Source organism: Oncorhynchus nerka, linkage group LG12 (genome assembly GCF_034236695.1).
Source record: "Oncorhynchus nerka isolate Pitt River linkage group LG12, Oner_Uvic_2.0, whole genome shotgun sequence".
Lineage (NCBI taxonomy): Eukaryota > Metazoa > Chordata > Actinopteri > Salmoniformes > Salmonidae > Oncorhynchus > Oncorhynchus nerka.
In genome coordinates this window covers 5,931,871-5,946,398 of record NC_088407.1, presented here as the reverse complement: position 1 = coordinate 5,946,398, position 14,528 = coordinate 5,931,871, and positions in this window count along the sequence as shown.

The window sequence follows — 14,528 nt, the reverse complement described above, 5'->3', positions numbered from 1 at the left end:
ACACACACACACACACTAAGGAAAGCAGGCATGCACACACACACACACACACACACAAACTAAGGAAAGTAGGCACACACACACACACACACTAAGGAAAGCAGGCATGCACACACACACACACACACACACACTAAGGAAAGTAGGCATGCACACACACACACACACACACACACACACTAAGGAAAGTAGGCATGCACACACACACACACACTAAGGAAAGTAGGCATGCACACACACACACACACTAAGGAAAGCAGGCATGCACACACACACACACACTAAGGAAAGCAGGCATGCACACACACACACACACACACACACACACACACTAAGGAAAGCAGGCATGCACACACACACACTAAGGAAAGTAGGCATGCACACACACACACTAAGGAAAGTAGGCATGCACACACACACACACACACACACACACACACACACACTAAGGAAAGCAGGCATGCACACACACACACACACACACTAAGGAAAGCAGGCATGCACACACACACACACACACACACACACACACTAAGGAAAGTAGGCATACACACACACACACACACACACACACTAAGGAAAGTAGGCATGCACACACACACACACACACACACACACACACACTAAGGAAAGTAGGCACACACATACAGTAATATGATACAGGAGGGGAGTGATGATATTTTCATAAAAGCTACATTTCTTGTTGTGTGAAGGAAGCCATGTTTTAAAAGGACGCTAGAAAGAGAACAATAACATGTAGTAGCAGGAAATGGACTAGTTTCTGATAAATATAGTCCTGGATGTGGACTAGTTTCTGATAAACATAGTCCTGATTGTGGACTAGTTTCTGATAAACATAGTCCTGAATGTGGACTAGTTTCTGATAAACATAGTCCTGGACGTGGACTAGTTTCTGATAAACATAGTCCTGGATGTGGACTAGTTCTGATAAACATAGTCCTGGACGTGGACTAGTTTCTGATAAACATAGTCCTGATGTGGACTAGTTTCTGATAAACATAGTCCTGGATGTGGACTAGTTTCTGATAAACATAGTCCTGAGTGGACTAGTTTATGATAAACATAGTCCTGGATGTGGACTAGTTTCTGATAAACATAGTCCTGGATGTGGACTAGTTTCTGATAAACATAGTCCTGATGTGGACTAGTTTCTGATAAACATAGTCCTGATTGTGGACTAGTTTCTGATAAACATAGTCCTGAATGTGGACTAGTTTCTGATAAATATAGTCCTGGATGTGGACTAGTTTCTGATAAACATAGTCCTGGATGTGGACTAGTTTCTGATAAACATAGTCCTGCATGTGGACTAGTTTCTGATAAACATAGTCCTGAATGTGGACTAGTTTCTGATAAACATAGTCCTGGATGTGGACTAGTTTCTGATAAACATAGTCCTGCTTGTGGACTAGTTTCTGATAAATGTAGTCCTGAATGTGGACTAGTTTCTGATAAACATAGTCCTGGATGTGGACTACTTTCTGATAAACATAGTCCTGAATGTGGACTAGTTTCTGATAAACATAGTCCTGGAATGTGGACTATTTTCTGATAAACATAGTCCTGGATGTGGACTAGTTTCTGATAAACATAGTCCTGAACGTGGACTAGTTTCTGATAAACATAGTCCTGGAATGTGGACTAGTTTCTGATAAACATAGTCCTGGACGTGGACTAGTTTCTGATAAACATAGTCCTGGAATGTGGACTAGTTTCTGATAAACATAGTCCTGAATGTGGACTAGTTTCTGATAAACATAGTCCTGAATGTGGACTAGTTTCTGATAAACATAGTCCTGGAATGTGGACTAGTTTCTGATAAACATAGTCCTGGATGTGGACTAGTTTCTGATAAACATAGTCCTGGATGTGGACTAGTTTCTGATAAACATAGTCCTGGATGTGGACTAGTTTCTGATAAACATAGTCCTGGATGTGGACTAGTTTCTGATAAACATAGTCCTGAATGTGGACTAGTTTCTGATAAACATAGTCCTGAATGTGGACTAGTTTCTGATAAACATAGTCCTGGATGTGGACTAGTTTCTGATAAACATAGTCCTGGATGTGGACTAGTTTCTGATAAACATAGTCCTGAATGTGGACTAGTTTCTGATAAACATAGTCCTGGATGTGGACTAGTTTCTGATAAACATAGTCCTGGATGTGGACTAGTTTCTGATAAACATAGTCCTGGATGTGGACTAGTTTCTGATAAACATAGTCCTGGATGTGGACTAGTTTCTGATAAACATAGTCCTGATTGTGGACTAGTTTCTGATAAACATAGTCCTGGATGTGGACTAGTTTCTGATAAACATAGTCCTGAATGTGGACTAGTTTCTGATAAACATAGTCCTGGATGTGGACTAGTTTCTGATAAACATAGTCCTGATGTGGACTAGTTTCTGATAAACATAGTCCTGGATGTGGACTAGTTTCTGATAAACATAGTCCTGAATGTGGACTAGTTTCTGATAAACATAGTCCTGGATGGACTAGTTTCTGATAAACATAGTCCTGAATGTGGACTAGTTTCTGATAAACATAGTCCTGAATGTGGACTAGTTTCTGATAAACATAGTCCTGAATGTGGACTAGTTTCTGATAAACATAGTCCTGGATGTGGACTAGTTTCTGATAAACATAGTCCTGAATGTGGACTAGTTTCTGATAAACATAGTCCTGAATGTGGACTAGTTTCTGATAAACATAGTCCTGAATGTGGACTAGTTTCTGATAAACATAGTCCTGAATGTGGACTAGTTTCTGATAAACATAGTCCTGAATGTGGACTAGTTTCTGATAAACATAGTCCTGAATGTGGACTAGTTTCTGATAAACATAGTCCTGAATGTGGACTAGTTTCTGATAAACATAGTCCTGGATGTGGACTAGTTTCTGATAAACATAGTCCTGGATGTGGACTAGTTTCTGATAAACATAGTCCTGAATGTGGACTAGTTTCTGATAAACATAGTCCTGAATGTGGACTAGTTTCTGATAAACATAGTCCTGAATGTGGACTAGTTTCTTATAAACATAGTCCTGAATGTGGACTAGTTTCTGATAAACATAGTCCTGGATGTGGACTGAATCTGTTTTGGAAACCAGTGTGTAGTAAATAGACACCAGGCTCATATAGTTTGTAGGGTCCTTCCATGTTATTCTGTCATGTAATGTCTCTCTAAGGGTTTATTCATGATAATCTGTAATGTCTCCCTAAGGGTTTATTCATGATAATCTGTAATGTCTCTCTAAGGCTTTATTCATGATAATCTGTTATGTCTCTCTAAGGGTTTATTCATGATAATCTGTAATGTCTCTCTAAGGGCTTTATTCATGATAATCTGTAATGTCTCTCTAAGGGTTTATTCATGATAATCTGTAATGTCTCTCTAAGGGTTTATTCATGATAATCTGTAATGTCTCTCTAAGGGCTTTATTCATGATAATCTGATAATCTGTAATGTCTCTCTAAGGGTTTATTCATGATAATCTGCAATGTCTCCCTAAGGGTTTTAGTCATGATAATCTGTAATGTCTCTCTAAGGGTTTATTCATGATAATCTGTAATGTCTCTCTAAGGGTTTATTCATGATAATCTGTAATGTCTCTCTAAGGGTTTATTCATGATAATCTGTTATGTCTCTCTAAGGGTTTATTCATGATAATCTGTAATGTCTCTCTAAGGGTTTATTCATGATAATCTGTTATGTCTCTCTAAGGGTTTATTCATGATAATCTGTAATGTCTCTCTAAGGGTTTATTCATGATAATCTGTAATGTCTCTCTAAGGGTTTATTCATGATAATCTGATAATCTGTAATGTCTCTCTAAGGGTTTATTCATGATAATCTGATAATCTGTAATGTCTCTCTAAGGGCTTTATTCATGATAATCTGTTATGTCTCTCTAAGGGTTTATTCATGATAATCTGTAATGTCTCTCTAAGGGTTTATTCATGATAATCTGATAATCTGTAATGTCTCTCTAAGGGTTTATTCATGATAATCTGATAATCTGTAATGTCTCTCTAAGGGTTTATTCATGATAATCTGTAATGTCTCTCTAAGGGTTTATTCATGATAATCTGTAATGTCTCTCTAAGGGCTTTATTCATGATAATCTGTAATGTCTCTCTAAGGGTTTATTCATGATAATCTGTAATGTCTCTCTAAGGGTTTATTCATGATAATCTGTTATGTCTCTCTAAGGGTTTATTCATGATAATCTGTTATGTCTCTCTAAGGGTTTATTCATGATAATCTGTAATGTCTCTCTAAGGGTTTTATTCATGATAATCTGTAATGTCTCTCTAAGGGTTTATTCATTAAAAGAGAGACGTGAAAAAGAAAACATTCCATACAATTTATTGGAACACGTGCAACATATTTACAGACAATCAAAAATACCCCACGGCTGTTGTGTATTTAACATACACTTACCCTGTGTGTGTGTGAACAGCCATACTACTAATTCTGTACGTTCTGGATGCCCCCCAAAACACCAACCGCGCCGTTACCATGGTTACAACCACCACGGAAGAGGAGGGGGTCGTAACTAACGCTCAGCCGGTGGGATTGCAGAGAGCCTTGACGATCCACTCCCTTTATGTGGACGACTCTAGGGCTGGATACCCAATCCTCTAAACTTCTACCCCCCTCCTCCCCTTGGAAGTGTGCACTTGTTCCCTCTCCCTCATCGATTTGAAAGTAATGGATTCAGGGCAAGAAATACGCGGTGGAAACGTACCCACTCCTCTCATTGAAAATTACTTCCAACCCAGAATCCTAACGGGAGTAGTTGAGGAAAGAGGGAACTATAATCCCCCCATCGGGGCTCCTATAATCTCTCTCATCAGGTCCCCCCCTCAGGGCTCCTATAATCTCTCTCATCAGGTCCCCCCCTCGGGCTCCTATAATCTCTCTCATCAGGTCCCCCCCTTGGGCTCCTATAATCTCTCTCATCAGGTCCCCCCCTCGGGCTCCTATAATCTCTCTCATCAGGTCACCCCCTCGGGGCTCCTATAATCTCTCTCATCAGGTCCCCCCCCTCGGGGCTCCTATAATCTCTCTCATCAGGTCACCCCCTCGGGGCTCCTATAATCTCTCTCATCAGGGCTCCTATAATCTCTCTCATCAGGTCCCCCCCTCGGGGCTTCTATAATCTCTCTCATCAGGTCTCCTATAATCTCTCTCATCAGGTCACCCCCCTCGGGGCTCCTATAATCTCTCTCATCAGGTTACCCCCTCGTGTCTCCAATAATCTCTCTCATCAGGTCACCCCCTCGGGGCTCCTATAATCTCTCATCAGGTCCCCCCTCGGGGCTCCTATAATCTCTCTCATCAGGTCCCCCCTCGGGGCTCCTATAATCTCTCTCATCAGGTCACCCCCTCGGGGCTCCTATAATCTCTCTCATCAGGTTACCCCCTCGTGTCTCCAATAATCTCTCTCATCAGGTCACCCCCTCGGGGCTATTATAATCTCTCTCATCAGGTCACCCCCTCGGGTCTCCTATAATCTCTCATCAGGTCACCCCCTCGGGTCTCCTATAATCTCTCTCATCAGGTCCCCCCCTCGGGGCTCCTATAATCTCTCTCATCAGGTCCCCCCCCTCGGGGCTCCTATAATCTCTCTCATCAGGTCCCCCCCTCGGGGCTCCTATAATCTCTCTCATCAGGTCTCCTATAATCTCTCTCATCAGGTCACCCCCTCGGGGCTCCTATAATCTCTCTCATCAGGTCACCCCCTCGGGGCTCCTATAATCTCTCTCATCAGGTTACCCCCTCGTGTCTCCAATAATCTCTCTCATCAGGTCACCCCCTCGGGGCTATTATAATCTCTCTCATCAGGTCACCCCCTCGGGTCTCCTATAATCTCTCATCAGGTCACCCCCTCGGGTCTCCTATAATCTCTCTCATCAGGTCCCCCCCTCGGGGCTCCTATAATCTCTCTCATCAGGTCCCCCCCCTCGGGGCTCCTATAATCTCTCTCATCAGGTCCCCCCCTCGGGGCTCCTATAATCTCTCTCATCAGGTCTCCTATAATCTCTCTCATCAGGTCACCCCCTCGGGGCTCCTATAATCTCTCTCATCAGGTCACCCCCCTCGGGGCTCCTTTAATCTCTCTCATCAGGGCTCCTATAATCTCTCATCAGGTCCCCCCTCAGGGCTCCCAGGTGGCACAACGGTCTAAGTCACTGCATCTCAGTGCTGGCTCAAATCCAGGCGGAATCATAGACGCTGGGCACACAATTGGCCCAGTGTTGTCCGGGTTTGGCTGGTGTCGTCCGTCATTGTAAATAAGAATTTGTTATTAACTGACTTGCCAAGTTAAATAAAAGGTCAAACATAAAATGTCTAGGATCAGGTTAACATGTATCAATCCTCTCCTAGTAGGAGGGATGATCTAGGATCAGGTTAAGCTTCAGCCAACATGTCCTGGGCCTGTATTCAGTTAGTGGCTAGGTTGGCTAAAGCCTAAACTGATCCTAGGTCAGCACTCCTACTCTGAGAGGCTTTATGACTACTGGCCCCCTGGTGTACGATTCCAAATCCACGCAGTAGTGCGTCTGTGAGGATCGTTGTTGACGCTCTGCCTGACAGGTGCCCGGGTCTGATCTCACAGTCAAATCCTTTGGGAGTGAAGTCATTTGAATAGCAGGGGGCGGAGAACATAGGAGCTTACGAAGCTGAGCCCAGCTTTTTAGAAAGACATGTCTATGAAGCGGGCTCATTGGACAGGGGGGGGGGGTTGTGTTTGCACGGAGACGGGCCGTAATTGGCTGTCTCTCTCTCTCTCTTGTCTCGTCGATGATCGCCAGGCACAGGCAAGCTTCATTACCTGTCCTGTCAAAGCCAGAGCCCTTCTGATCACAGGAGATGTGTCTCGGCGTGTGATTGGCCCCCGACCTGTGACGTAGGGCGGGGCTGATTTACAATTGGATGTTGATCCATGTTTTTCAAAATGTCACAATTTTGAAGTCGTTCCAAACATAAAAAAAGTGTTTAAGATAACCAATCAGAGTTAGTGCCTAACCGTTAACCAATCAGAGTTAGTGCCTACCCTTTAACCAATCAGAGTTAGTGCCTAACCGTTAACCAATCAGAGTTAGTGCCTAACCGTTAACCAATCAGAGTTAGTGCCTAACCGTTAACCAATCAGAGTTAGTGCCTAACCGTTAACCAATCAGAGTTAGTGCCTAACCGTTAACCAATCAGAGTTAGTGCCTAACCTTTAACCAATCAGAGTTAGTGCCTAACCGTTAACCAATCAGAGTTAGTGCCTAACCGTTAACCAATCAGAGTTAGTGCCTAACCGTTAACCAATCAGAGTTAGTGCCTAACCGTTAACCAATCAGAGTTAGTGCCTAACCTTTAACCAATCAGAGTTAGTGCCTAACCTTTAACCAATCAGAGTTAGTGCCTACCCTTTAACCAATCAGAGTTAGTGCCTAACCTTTAACCAATCAGAGTTAGTGCCTACCCTTTAACCAATCAGAGTTAGTGCCTAACCTTTAACCAATCAGAGTTAGTGCCTACCCTTTAACCAATCAGAGTTAGTGCCTAACCTTTAACCAATCAGAGTTAGTGCCTAACCTTTAACCAATCAGAGTTAGTGCCTAACCTTTAACCAATCAGAGTTAGTGCCTACCCTTTAACCAATCAGAGTTAGTGCCTAACCGTTAACCAATCAGAGTTAGTGCCTACCCTTTAACCAATCAGAGTTAGTGCCTAACCTTTAACCAATCAGAGTTAGTGCCTACCCTTTAACCAATCAGAGTTAGTGCCTAACCTTTAACCAATCAGAGTTAGTGCCTACCCTTTAACCAATCAGAGTTAGTGCCTACCCTTTAACCAATCAGAGTTAGTGCCTAACCTTTAACCAATCAGAGTTAGTGCCTAACCTTTAACCAATCAGAGTTAGTGCCTAACCTTTAACCAATCAGAGTTAGTGCCTACCCTTTAACCAATCAGAGTTAGTGCCTAACCTTTAACCAATCAGAGTTAGTGCCTAACCTTTAACCAATCAGGGTTAGTGCCTAACCTTTAACCAATCAGGGTTAGTGCCTAACCTTTAACCAATCAGAGTTAGTGCCTAACCTTTAACCAATCAGAGTTAGTGCCTAACCTTTAACCAATCAGAGTTAGTGCCTAACCTTTAACCAATCAGAGTTAGTGCCTAACCTTTAACCAATCAGAGTTAGTGCCTAACCTTTAACCAATCAGAGTTAGTGCCTAACCTTTAACCAATCAGAGTTAGTGCCTAACCTTTAACCAATCAGAGTTAGTGCCTAACCTTTAACCAATCAGTTAGTGCCTAACCTTTAACCAATCAGAGTTAGTGCCTAATCTTAACCAATCAGAGTTAGTGGATAAACGTTTATCTTTAAGGTTAGGGCCAAGGGATAGACTCAAAACATTTCATTTTCTTTTTGAAACAAACATTATTGCTGGATTCAAAAGATGCAACTTTTGGAATCAGAGGCTGCCGTTACCTACCTGAAGGTAACAGCGCTCACTGTTGCCCCCTAGTGGTCGGTTCCCACATCGTTTCCCCGACATCCTCAGACATGGACGGACGTCGAATAATGACTTCTGACCCGGGTGACCTGGCTGTGGTAACACGGCCTAATCAATGATATAGCTTGTAAAGTCTATGAAAATGTCTTTTTATTAGAAACGTGATCAGTACCATGCATAAAACGCACATTCAACGAATAATGACCAACTTCTGGAAGCAGGCGTGACAGAATATTAAATAAACAGGTGTCGTCAACAAAATCTCTCAAACACAAGTCCAGAAATGTCAAGTTTATCCAACTAAAAAAAAAAAAAAATGATTCTAGTTCACAAGGTAAAACTGATTTGTTATGAAACTGGACTGTTTGAACAGAACGGTCACGTTGGGAATCAGGTGGCCTTGTTTCTCAGAGTGGGAACGAGTTGACAATAGAATAGAGCTTTATGCTTTATGAAACTGGACTGTTTAAACAGAACGGTCACGTTGGGAATCAGGTGGCCTTGTTTCTCAGAGTGGGAACGAGTTGACAACTCCTTATAGAATAGAGCTTTATGCTTTAGAAAGTAGTGAGAGCGAGTTGACAATAGAATAGAGCTTTATGCTTTAAAAAGTAGTGAGAGCGAGTTGACAATTCCTTATAGAATAGAGCTTTATGCTTTAGAAAGTAGTGAGAGCGAGTTGACAATTCCTTATAGAATAGAGCTTTATGCTTATTGCACATTTTAAACCTTTTTTTAAAAAGAAGAAAAAAAAGACAAACAGCAAGTAGAATAGTACCTGGCTACCATGAGCGAAGATGACGAGACAAGATGACAAACTCTCAGGCAAAAAAAAAATGACCCCTCCCAAAAACACAGAATATTGTTTCTGTCAATACAGGCATTTGGAATATCACACACAGAAAAAAAAACAATTAAAATTAGCTTGATATAAAAATCTCCCAGCCCCTAGTGTGTGACGACACAGCATCCGAATGGGCCACTGCCAGGGGCACAGAGAGGAGGTACGGGGTACAGCATCCGAATGGGCCACTGCCAGGGGCACAGAGAGGAGGTACGGGGTACAGCATCCGAATGGGCCACTGCCAGGGGCACAGAGAGGAGGTATGGGGTACAGCATCCGAATGGGCCACTGCCAGAGGCACAGAGAGGAGGTACGGGGTACAGCATCCGAATGGGCCACTGCCAGGGGCACAGAGAGGAGGTACGGGGTACAGCATCCGAATGGGCCACTGCCAGGGGCACAGAGAGGAGGTACGGGGTACAACATCCGAAATGGGCCACTGCCAGGGGCACAGAGAGGAGGTACGGGGTACAGCATCCGAATGGGCCATTGCCAGGGGCACAGAGAGGAGGTACGGGGTACAACATCCGAAATGGGCCACTGCCAGGGGCACAGAGAGGAGGTACGGGGTACAGCATCCGAATGGGCCACTGCCAGGGGCACAGAGAGGAGGTACGGGGTACAGCATCCGAATGGGCCACTGCCAGGGGCACAGAGAGGAGGTACGGGGTACAGCATCCGAATGGGCCACTGCCAGGGGCACAGAGAGGAGGTACGGGGTACAGCATCCGAATGGGCCACTGCCAGGGGCACAGAGAGGAGGTATGGGGTACAGCATCCGAATGGGCCACTGCCAGGGGCACAGAGAGGAGGTACGGGGTACAGCATCCGAATGGGCCACTGCCAGGGGCACAGAGAGGAGGTACGGGGTACAGCATCCGAATGGGCCACTGCCAGGGGCACAGAGAGGAGGTATGGGGTACAGCATCCGAATGGGCCACTGCCAGGGGCACAGAGAGGAGGTATGGGGTACAACATCCGAAATGGGCCACTGCCAGGGGCACAGAGAGGAGGTACGGGGTACAGCATCCGAATGGGCCACTGCCAGGGGCACAGAGAGGAGGTACGGGGTACAGCATCCGAATGGGCCACTGCCAGGGGCACAGAGAGGAGGTATGGGGTACAGCATCCGAATGGGCCACTGCCAGGGGCACAGAGAGGAGGTACGGGGTACAGCATCCGAATGGGCCACTGCCAGGGGCACAGAGAGGAGGTATGGGGTACAGCATCCGAATGGGCCACTGGGGAGGTGGGGGATCTCTCTCTGTACATAACCTCAATATGGTTGTTCCTCAGGGGAGGTGGGGGATCTCTCTGTACATAACCTCAATATGGTTGTTCCTCAGGGGAGGTGGGGGATCTCTCTCTGTACATAACCTCAATATGGTTGTTCCTCAGGGGAGGTGGGGATCTCTCTCTACATAACCTCAATATGGTTGTTCCTCAGGGGAGGTGGGGGGTCTCTCTCTGTACATAACCTCAATATGGTTGTTCCTCAGGGGAGGTGGGGGATCTCTCTCTGTACATAACCTCAATATGGTTGTTCCTCAGGGAGGTGGGGATCTCTCTCTCTACATAACCTCAATATGGTTGTTCCTCAGGGAGGTGGGGGGAGGTTCCTCAGGGAGGTGGGGATCTCTCTGTACATAACCTCAATATGGTTGTTCCTCAGGGGAGGTGGGGGGATCTAACCTCTCTGTCAGGGATAACCTCAATATGGTTGTTCCTCAGGGAGGTGGGGGATCTCTCACTACATAACCTCAATATGGTTGTTCCTCAGGGGAGGTGATCTCTCTGTACATAACCTCAATATGGTTGTTCCTCAGGGGAGGTGATCTCTCTGTACATAACCTCAATATGGTTGTTCCTCAGGGGAGGTGATCTCTCTGTACATAACCTCAATATGGTTGTTCCTCAGGGGAGGTGATCTCTCTGTACATAACCTCAATATGGTTGTTCCTCAGGGGAGGTGGGGGGGGATCTCTCTGTACATAACCTCAATATGGTTGTTCCTCAGGGAGGTGGGGGGGATCTCTGTACATAACCTCAATATGGTTGTTCCTCAGGGAGGTGGGGATCTCTCTCTGTACATAACCTCAATATGGTTGTTCCTCAGGGAGGTGGGGGATCTCTCTCTACATAACCTCAATATGGTTGTTCCTCAGGGAGGTGGGGGATCTCTCTGTACATAACCTCAATATGGTTGTTCCTCAGGGAGGTGGGGGATCTCTCTACATAACCTCAATATGGTTGTTCCTCAGGGGAGGAGGTGGGGGGATCTCTCTACATAACCTCAATATGGTTGTTCCTCAGGGAGGTGGGGGGATCTCTCTCTCAGGGAGGTGGGGGACATAACCTCAATATGGTTGTTCCTCAGGGAGGTGGGGGGATCTCTCTGTACATAACCTCAATATGGTTGTTCCTCAGGGAGGTGGGGGATGGTTGTTCCTCTGTACATAACCTCAATATGGTTGTTCCTCAGGGAGGTGGGGGATCTCTCTGTACATAACCTCAATATGGTTGTTCCTCAGGGAGGTGGGGGATCTCTCTCTACATAACCTCAATATGGTTGTTCCTCAGGGAGGGAGGTGGTGGGGAGGTGGGGGATCTCTCTACATAACCTCAATATGGTTGTTCCTCAGGGGAGGTGTTCCTCAATATGGTTGGGAGGTGGGGGGATCTCTCTCTACATAACCTCAATATGGTTGTTCCTCAGGGAGGTGGTGGGGGATCTCTCTCTACATAACCTCAATATGGTTGTTCCTCAGGGAGGTGGGGGGATCTCTCTGTACATAACCTCAATATGGTTGTTCCTCAGGGGAGGTGGGGGATCTCTCTCTACATAACCTCAATATGGTTGTTCCTCAGGGAGGTGGGGGATCTCTCTACATAACCTCAATATGGTTGTTCCTCAGGGAGGTGGGGGGATCTCTCTCTACATATCCTCAATATGGTTGTTCCTCAGGGAGGTGGGGGATCTCTCTCTCTACATAACCTCAATATGGTTGTTCCTCAGGGGAGGTGTTCCTCAGGGAGGTGGGGGATCTCTCTCTCTACATAACCTCAATATGGTTGTTCCTCAGGTGGGGGGATGGTTGTCAGGGGGGGGATCTCTCTCTACATATCCTCATGGTTGTTCCTCAGGGAACCTCATAACCTCAATATGGTTGTTCCTCAGGGAGGTGGGGGATCTCTCTCTACATAACCTCAATATGGTTGTTCCTCAGGGGAGGTGGGGGGATCTCTCTCTACATAACCTCAATATGGTTGTTCCTCAGGGAGGTGGGGGGTCTCTCTCTCTACATATCCTCAATATGGTTGTTCCTCAGGGAGGTGGGGATCTCTCTCTACATATCCTCAATATGGTTGTTCCTCAGGGGAGGTGTGTGGGGATCTCTCACTACATATCCTCAATATGGTTGTTCCTCAGGGGAGGGAGGTGGTTGGGGAGGTGATCTCTCTGTACATAACCTCAATATGGTTGTTCCTCAGGGAGGTGGGGGATCTCTCTCTACATAACCTCAATATGGTTGTTCCTCAGGGAGGGATGGTTGTTCCTCAGGGGGGGATCTCTCTGTACATAACCTCAATATGGTTGTTCCTCATGGGGAGGTGGGGGATCTCTCTCTGTACATAACCTCAATATGGTTGTTCCTCAGGGAGTTGTTCCTGGGGATCTCTCTCTACATAACCTCAATATGGTTGTTCCTACATAACCTCAATATGGTTGTTCCTCAGGGAGGTGGGGATCTCTCTCTGTACATAACCTCAATATGGTTGTTCCTCAGGGAGGGGTGGGGGATCTCTCTCTGTACATAACCTCAATATGGTTGTTCCTCAGGGAGGTGGGGGATCTCTCTCTACATAACCTCAATATGGTTGTTCCTCAGGGAGGTGGGGATCTCTCTGTACATAACCTCAATATGGTTGGGGGGGGGTTCCTCAGGGAGGTGTGGGGATCTCTCTCTGTACATAACCTCAATATGGTTGTTCCTCAGGGAGGTGGGGACCTCAATATGGTTGTTCCTCTGGGGGTACATAACCTCAATATGGTTGTTCCTCAGGGGAGGTGGGGGATCTCTCTCTACATAACCTCAATATGGTTGTTCCTCAGGGGAGGTGGGGGATCTCTCTGTACATAACCTCAATATGGTTGTTCCTCAGGGGAGGTGGGGGATCTCTCTCTGTACATAACCTCAATATGGTTGTTCCTCAGGGGAGTGTGGGGGATCTCTCCTCAATATGGTTGTTCCTCATAACATATCCTCAATATGGTTGTTCCTCAGGGGAGGTGGGGGATGGTTGTTCCTCTCTCTACATAACCTCAATATGGTTGTTCCTCAGGGAGGTGGGGATCTCTCTCTGTACATAACCTCAATATGGTTGTTCCTCAGGGAGGTGGGGGGATCTCTCTGTACATAACCTCAATCAGGGGGATGGATCTCTCTGTACATAACCTCAATATGTTCCTCAGGGAGGTGGGGATCTCTCTCTGTACATAACCTCAATATGGTTGTTCCTCAGGGGAGGTGATCTATGGTTGTTCTCAGGGAGGTGGGGATACATAACCTCAATATGGTTGTTCCTCAGGGAGGTGGGGGATCTCTCTCTGTACATAACCTCAATATGGTTGTTCCTCAGGGAGGTGGGGGGATCTCTCTCTACATAACCTCAATATGGTTGTTCCTCAGGGAGGGGGATCTCTCTCTGTACATAACCTCAATATGGTTGTTCCTCAGGGAGGTGGGGATCTCTCTCTGTACATAACCTCAATATGGTTGTTCCTCAGGGAGGTGGGGGATCTCTCTCTACATAACCTCAATATGGTTGTTCCTCAGGGAGGTGGGGATAACCTCAATATGGTTGTTCCTCTGTACATAACCTCAATATGGTTGTTCCTCAGGGAGGGATCTCTACATAACCTCAATATGGTTGTCAGGGGGGATCTCTCTCTGTACATAACCTCAATATGGTTGTTCCTCAGGGGAGGTTCCTCAGGGGAGGGGGGATCTCTCAATACATATCCTCAATATGGTTGTTCCTCAGGGGAGGTGGGGATCATAACCTCTCTGTTCCTACATAACCTCAATATGGTTGTTCCTCAGGGGAGGTGGGGGATCTCTCTCTGTACATAACCT